Source organism: Neopelma chrysocephalum, unplaced genomic scaffold (genome assembly GCF_003984885.1).
Source record: "Neopelma chrysocephalum unplaced genomic scaffold, ASM398488v2 Primary Assembly neopelma1_181637, whole genome shotgun sequence".
Lineage (NCBI taxonomy): Eukaryota > Metazoa > Chordata > Aves > Passeriformes > Pipridae > Neopelma > Neopelma chrysocephalum.
Genome location: NW_020937832.1, coordinates 1,818 through 9,950, shown reverse-complemented (window position 1 = coordinate 9,950; position 8,133 = coordinate 1,818). Strand labels below are relative to the sequence as shown.

At 38.9% G+C, this 8,133-nt stretch overlaps 1 long non-coding RNA gene across 1 annotated transcript; it reads right to left on the bottom strand.

Moving 5' to 3' along the window:
* Nucleotides 1-2,282: 2,282 nt before the first annotated feature.
* LOC113962491 lies at nucleotides 2,283-7,633 on the bottom strand. The gene is made up of 3 exons (XR_003532564.1): nucleotides 7,540-7,633; nucleotides 4,286-4,464; nucleotides 2,283-2,388 (listed from the first exon to the last, which is right to left on the bottom strand). It is a non-coding gene; the product is annotated as an uncharacterized LOC113962491 (long non-coding RNA).
* Between the last annotated feature and the right edge of the window lie 500 nt (nucleotides 7,634-8,133).

Genomic DNA, 8,133 nt, shown 5'->3' with positions numbered 1-8,133 from the left:
CTATCCTGCTGTCTCCTGAAACTGCCTCTAGAAAAGAAATGGTCACAATTTTTCATTTAAGAACTTTGTGTAAAACATTTCCTGCTCTTCATCAGAATCAGAGATTATGTTATTCTGAAGTTAGATAGACATCATGCAAATGTTTGAGAATTTGGAATATTTTTAAATGTGATTTTTTCAAAAAAAGTTTTTTTTTAAAAAACTACTTTTAATTTTTCTTTTCATTTTTAAATTCACATGAAGTGACGTAAGAGAATGTAAGAGAAGAAAAATGGAAAAGAAACACAAGACATAGAACAGAAAGAATCCTGTTGGAAAAGAATCCTGGTGGAAAGAAGGAAAGAGGCAAAGAAGAGAAGAAAAGGAGAGAAGAGAGATGAGAAAGGAGAGAGGAGAGAGAGAGAAAGAAAAGAGAGAAAGAAGAGAGAAAAAAAGAAGGAGGAGAAGGATAAGAGAGATGTATCCAAAAGACTGAAATTTGACGTAAAGGAAATCTTTCAAAAAAAGTTTTATGATGTGACTCTCAATGCAATACTAAGCACAATGGAAAAACAAATCAGTCTCACAGGGAAAAATCTCTTATATCCAGGTTTGATCTTTTTTCCTAATTAATTCTGACCTAACAGCAGTTTGCTGTGTTTGCTGAATATCCATTCCTCTAAGGAGGCCTCTTGGCTTCAGTGATCCACTTGCATGAACGAATTCTTTCAGATGCAAATATAAGTTGTATGATAGGATTCCTACTTGTTTGCATGATTAGATCAGGGATCCTATGATGAGGTTCAACATCCAGTCCCAGAGGTGTTGCTGCCTAAACTAACAGTGGCTGAGATCCCCTGGCTGCAGGAACCATCTCCTGCAGATATTGAACCAACAGCAGCAGCTACAGGTCCGTAGGGTCAATGTTGGCTGCTGGGAACAAACCCAAGCCCATAGGCAGAGGCAGTGCAGGATTCCATAGGCAGAGGCAGTGCAGGATTCCATAGGCACAGGCAGTGCAGGATTCCATAGGCAGAGGCAGTGCAGGATTCCATAGGCAGGGGCAGTTCAGTATTCCATAGGCAAACAGGTGGACAGGAAAGGGCAGGTGCTTAAGAGTCCAAAGCAAAAATCTCACATCTTCCACTGCTGAACATTCCTGTGCTGTGCAAATCACACACAGAGCACATGAGAGCTTAAAGAAGCACTTCACTGCTCAGGCCATTCTTTGTTCAGAGTATCTTCCCTTTTCTGTTTTACACAGGAAAAACAAACCAATTCTTTGAGGCTCTGCTCTGTAGATGAGTCAGCACCAAGTTACTGAGTCAGCACCAAGAACCCCCCAGAGACAACTCTGCAATGCAGCACAGAATCAGCAGCCACGACAATCTTCATCTCTCTTGTTATGACTTGGGAATCCAGTCCTTTTCTGTTCCTTGCAGGTGATGATTGAACCTCACCTTCCTGCCTCCCATCTGAGCAGCAGCCTGTCTTTCTCTGCTCTCTCTTTGCCCCTATTTTTTCAACATAATCTTGCTCCTTTCTGCACAGAGGACCTCTCATTCCCCTCCAAACTTAGGGCTTTGATGGTCAGAGGAAGGGAACAAATGGATTTAACTGGAGTATTATCAGCAGTGATTGCAAATTTATTTTCTGCTAGCTTACCATCCCTTATTACAAAGCAATCCTAAAATAATGGGGTCTTCTATCTGCCACTTCATCAGAAATAGCACTCCTTAAGAAGAAAAATGGATAGCCAAGAATGTCATGCAGAAGATTTTCTCCCAGAATTTTGCAGTTTTACATCCTCTGCATCACTTCAAGTCATTTACCTGATTACATTAATTCTAAAGAAATTTGTTTTCCAGATTTTTTACTGCTTGGCAACTTCAAATTAATGTGAAGCACTGACCAGTACACTATTTTTCTTACAACTTCCACCAAAGCAGTTTAGGACAAGACAAATAGAGCAAATTTATTCCTTTTTAAAAAAACGTAAAACTCAAAAAAATTGACTTCTACCTCTGCGGTATGAAATTTGCAACTAATCATTGTAAACTGTGCCCTTTTATGCTCCTTCCATCTCTTTTAGCTTTCCACGCTGTTCTTGGATGTAACAAAGACAGTTTCAGACAAGATTTCAGTTCATCTGGAAAAAAAAGCTTTAAGTCTTAAGGCAAAAATCAGTGTATTTAAAATTTATATACTCCATAATGCCTTTGTTCTGAACTTGAACATCCTGAAAAGCTTCTCTGGTTTCTTTTGCCTTCCCACTCTGAAGATCATTTGTTCTTACAGTTTCAGCTTCTTATTGTGCCACAGTGACTTTAACTGGCAGTTCCAGCATTTAAGCACATGCACAGTCCTGGCTGACCCTTCCTGATCAGCTGCCAATCCACACAGGTTTGGCTGATAAAATGCTGCATGTTCACACTCATTAAAAGGCTGTGATTTTGTACCTAATGAGACCTCTCTCACTCTGATCAAACAAAACTTCTGTCTCAGTGAAATCTTGGCCGCTGAAGTAAAAAATAAAATTTCTTCTTATGTTAGAAGCACCCAGATTTCATTTAATGGTTTACAAAGTGTGAAGGTACTGAATACAGCCCAGTGTAAAATTACCATTACACTCATAATTTACCATGCAATGGAACTGTACAGCATTTAAAGAGTCATTGTAATAAACATCACAGTAAAGCAAACATAATTGTCCTAGTATGGAAGATTTCTTTATAAACTCTCACTGCTAATTTAATTCTACTTAAACACACATATCCTGGGGAATGTCACGTGCTTTTCAGCAGGATTTTATGTGTAAACCAGGATAACATGTTTTCAGAGTATTAACTAAAAGGAAGCGTGAACTAAAACCTATTTAACCAAAGAGGTATTGCTTTTAAACTATCACAGGGTCATAAAAAAGATAATTTCAAAGCTTTAAGATTTCTAATTGTAATCAACAACAATCTAATGATGAAAGAAAGTCTATCTGAATGGCTCTCATAAACCTGTGCACAGCCTTGCTTATCTTTAAAGATCCTTTACTTTGTCATTGGGTAACATTTTCACTACCAAATTTTGCTGTGCAAAATTAAAATGTGGCCCTGGAATTAGAAATAACATTGTCTTACTGCTCAGTCTGAAATGAGCAGTGAAACTCAGAGGCAGTTTTATTATTCTATAACAAAGTAAATTTGTTAAGATTAGGTGCAACTTGACAATAAAACTGGAAAAGTCTAAAATGTGCTGGAAATGGACCTTTTCTTTATTTCTCAGTAATCTGTCATACAAACTCTGTATTGGATTTACTCACTTTCCTGAAGTCTTTCTGCTGCTTTGGACCCAAACCTAATCCATCTGTTTGCAAGAAAACTGTTTCAAGTTCAATTGTATTTTTGAGCTGTAAGGTTTATGGGATTTCTCTTTTCTTTGGTTTTGTTTTTCTTTTCCTTTAAAATGGTCTGGATGTCACTCTACACTGTTCTTACTCAACAGCTGCACCTACACATCTCTCAAGATCAAGAGTTGTTGGGCTCTCACATTACAATTCAGAACTGGCTTAAATTAATTGTTTCCACTGGCATTTATTCAACCAAAGCTAATTCTCCAGGGTGACCATGAAAAGGGAATTAAAAGGGACACACCTACACCAGCTATAAATGTAAAAGCTTTCTTGACACAAAAAAACCCCAATAACCAACCAAAACAAAACCACAGAACAAAGCACAGTGTTCAGGGCGTATTTGCTCAATTCTCTCATTTCCAGTTGTTATGAAGAAAACAGCCAGAGGGGTTTAGAGCCTCAGTCACTGTAAATCAGCACATTGGAACTGACTTTCTTACAGCTAAAGAACTTGGTGGGTTCTGGCTCAATATATTGCCAGTGGTTTATATCACTATTATTAAACAAATTCTCTAAGTCTATCCAGTGAGTGCTCCTTGTCAGCACTTTCAACTTTTATTCTAAAACAGGTTCCAAAATGCAGGTGAATCTCTCTGTATTCTTGGACTAGATCAGCTGTCCCTGATAGAACACACCACCATTCACAGAAAAAAAATGAAGTACATAATAGACCTCTCACCTTCACAGTATGTTAACTATACGACTGTTTTCATTCTCTAGTTCCTAAAGTTAACAATGTGACAAATTAGAAGCCAAAAGCAACAATTTTGGTAGTAAGAACTAGTAATGCAAATCTATTCTTCTGAACTTCCAGTCCTCAGCTGAGATAATAAATAACATTTTGTTCAACAGGGTGTTTGTGGAATTGTGACAGGCACAGAAAAAGCACTTTTTCCTACTCACCTCCTGGAGGCCTGACAATTGTTACAGCATCACTCATCAAGCTGCCCTGGCTGTTGGATGCATTCACTTGCTCTGTGTAGTTAGAAAATGGAACCAGGCCTTTAATGGTACCCATACATTGAATTTCCTGCTGCTGCAGAACATCTGAGTATCATTTACCACAGAATAATGAGCATTATCTGTCATGAAAAAACAAGAAAGGGAGGAGAAGAACAAATGTTAGACCTTGTGTCTGCTACAATTCCCTGTCTTTAGGAACTAAGTCTAATTCCTACTCAAAAGAAGACTTGCTGTTTATACCAGTAACACACACACACACACACGGAATTTTGGCTATTGGAGAGAAAAATTATTATTCATCATTTCTCCTGCTTTTGGCAACAGTTTATGGTACCTGTAAATCTTGGGAAATAAACAAACCAGTACATAAAGCAACCATGCAGTTGCAGAGCTGACTGCTCTATACTGCAAACAGGAGCCAGCTCTCAGAAATTACTGATCTTCTAGAAAAGTTGTGTGATAACTGCAAATTCCAAATGTTACTGTTAATTCTTATGCCTATGATACACTGGTAAAAAATTCGGAATTCACTAGAAAAATGCTTCCCTTAGGAGTTCATAAGCTAACTCACTGCATACAGCAGAAAAAGTCACCTGCAGTAACACCTGCTTTCCAGCATGGCCTGCAGTCCCCTCAAAGATAAAAGAATTGGAAGCTTTCAGTTTATCAGCTGAAATCATCAGAGGACACCACAGCAACCTACATGTCCTTTGCAAACCTTTTAAGATCTCAAACTTGAAATAAGACAATATTCTGCCCTACAAAAATAAAGAAACCCTTTCCAAAATACCCAGTAAGACTAGAAAAAAAACCCTGTATGTCAGGTAACAATTTTTTTCAAATCAGTGAAGAGTTCACTCACATATCTGAGAGCAAAGCTGAGCTCATTTAAAGATTATCCTGTATTTCAAACATATAAAGCACTCTATAAATGATTAATATTATTACTACTGTTCATCATTCCATGGAGAGCTCTCACAGGGAAGTCAAAGGAAATTCTCTGTTACAAACAACAGCAGAATCACACAAGTCTAAGATCACAGGGATGAGAATAAGATTAAACAGTATATAACTATTAAAAGTATTGTAAATGAAGTCAGGTATTGTCACAGGTAGCAGATTGAATATTCACATCTGAGTCCTCTACAAAACCTAGATAAGATGGAATTACAAAAACCCTAGAAAATCAATATTTTAATTAATTTCTTAAGGGAAACTCCTTGGATTTACACATTTTCATTCAAGTTTTAAATGAACTGTTAAAACTGAAATGTTATTAAATCTGAAAATGGTTTTCCAATCTCCCATATTTCCCTGATGATCTCTAACACGTGTGTGTGCAGCACATTTCACTCCTGCTCACAGCACATTTTACCACAGATGAGTGATCTGGATTTTCTTCTAATTTGGGGATTCCCACAAACAATCTCTGATTTACTTATGGTACAAGTCCACACAATTCCATTATTTTGATGTTCACGGAGTGGCACAAAGGGTGTTTGCAGTGATTCTTCTGGTAACATCTGACACACTTGTTTTCTGAGGTTTTGTGGAGGGGGGGCAGTTTTGTAAAACTCTTTAGAACCTGCCTTGTAGCCCAGATCCTTATTGCTCAAATTCTCCCTGGATGACACCAGACCACAGCACCAGAGCACCCGGACAGACTTCAGCAGGGTGAAGGCAGGATGGTTTCATGGAGCCTGATGGATTCAGTTTGGATTTCACTGAAGTTTACACAAGCCCCAGACCCCATTTAGGTACAGGAATGAAGGCAAAACTTCTTATCCTGCCAGAAGAACAACCACGTTTCACACATTCCACACACAGAATCCTGCAGGAGCAAAGTTATTTTGTCTGACATGACTCTGATGGACCCAGGCTGCTCAACCAGCACCAGGAAAATGCATCCACAGTCCTTGAACTCAGCTCTTCAATTGCACATCAAACCCTCCTTCTGCACCTTTTTGAAACTGTCCCTGGGTGTGATTTGGGAGCAGATACAACCCAACAAAGCACATTTCTCCTCTCATCTATCACAGTTTCTCCAGTGTCTGCCACTGAGTACTTGTGACCATCACACAACAACATGTGACTGTCAGATGCACCCATTATTTTATTAACTATAAAGTCACTAGAAATGGCCAACTCTATATGTGACATTTACATTCTTAAGGTTCTAGTGACATGAAGCACTTAAGGACTCAGCTGGCTGTGGAAAAAAGATGCATTTTTTAAGCATTTCCCCTCCAGTGTGCAGGAAAATTTAAAAATTAGTGTTGACAGGTTGGCACATAGGATAGATTCAAACTTTAAGCATAAAAGTGGGTTGCCTAGTAGCAATTTATCAGCCCCATTCAAGAGAAAATTAAACTTTTTCTATCTACACTACAGTCTTAACATGTTAATATTTTGATTTTCATCCTCCTGAACCTGCAAGGAAAACATGTGTTTCCTCTGCTGATATTTTTACTCCATTATTAATCTTTCTTCCAATGCCTAACTATACTATATTTTAAAAAGGCAGTTTTGAGTAACAGAATTAAAAGGATAACACTCTATTCCAAGTTGCCTGGATAACAACATTAAGATACAGTAATTACACAATTAGTTGCAACATTAAATTCTAGTTATAGTAGAGTGATTACTCAGCAATTATAAGAAGCATATAATTACTCAATAATTAGGAGAAGTATGTAATTACATCACCATTTGATTCTGCTCAAAAATGAACTTGCAAATTTACAATGAGACAGACAACACAGCAGCTCAACATTTGTCATTGCTTCTAATAAAAAGCCAAGGAGTACTTGCAAGTTTCCTAACCCAAATTTTACGCAGACCAGAGGTGTTTTTATCCCTCTTCCCAGCCAAGCAACTTACTGCTGCTGGCAAGTAAAATGTTAGAAGAACATTTTTAAATGCAGGTCTTGCTGGGGCTGACTTGCAATTTGCAGCTTTGCCACTTCTCACTGCTTCACCTCAGCTTTCAGTGGGTTGGAAAATGCAGACACAGAGGTTCAGCCTGACAGACAGTGACACAGTGATCACCCTGTCGCATCATTCCATGCCATTCCTGCCCAGCCTGCCCCAGTGGGGACCCAATTGCTGAGGAGAAGTGGACGAGGCCTCTCTTTTTCCATTTTTCATGTGTGTTTTTCTCTCCATCCTGCTCACAAGTCCTACTGTAGCCTTACCAGCAAGTCTGCTGCAGATCTAAACAGCAGGTGCCTCAGGTACTGGGAAAGTCCTAAAAGACATTGTTTACTTCAGACAAGTGGTTTGTACCAGACACCTCCCTGTTCCTGCCCTCGGCCTTGTCATTGCTGCCAGGAACAGACACCAGCACTCCAACAAGCAAGGTCTCCTCACAACACAGGAACAACCTAAAGAGGCAGGAAACAAACTCCTAGCTCTGGTTCACCATGTCCTTCAACACTTAAGACATTGCAAACAACTGTGCCAAAAGCTGAATTTGAAGGGGAGGAGGCTCAGAGCCACCATCACCATAAGCTGTTATAAAAGACTAAACCCTTTGCAGACGTGAAGGGCTTCCCGAAGCTCCTTCATCTTTCCATAGTTTTGCACAGTGACGGTTTTGTTCTTTTACTGAGCCTTCCCGCTCAGCTCTCCACAGCTCCCCCAAAGTATCTGAGGGCCCCCTTTCCCTAAGCCTGCTATTTGAGAAAAACCTCAGAAAAACTCTTCCCAGTTTATTTGTAGTTTATACAGATCAAAGGATCTCAGTTTTTCAGGAAAAGAACCAAATGAAGAAATTAGAGCTAAAGAAT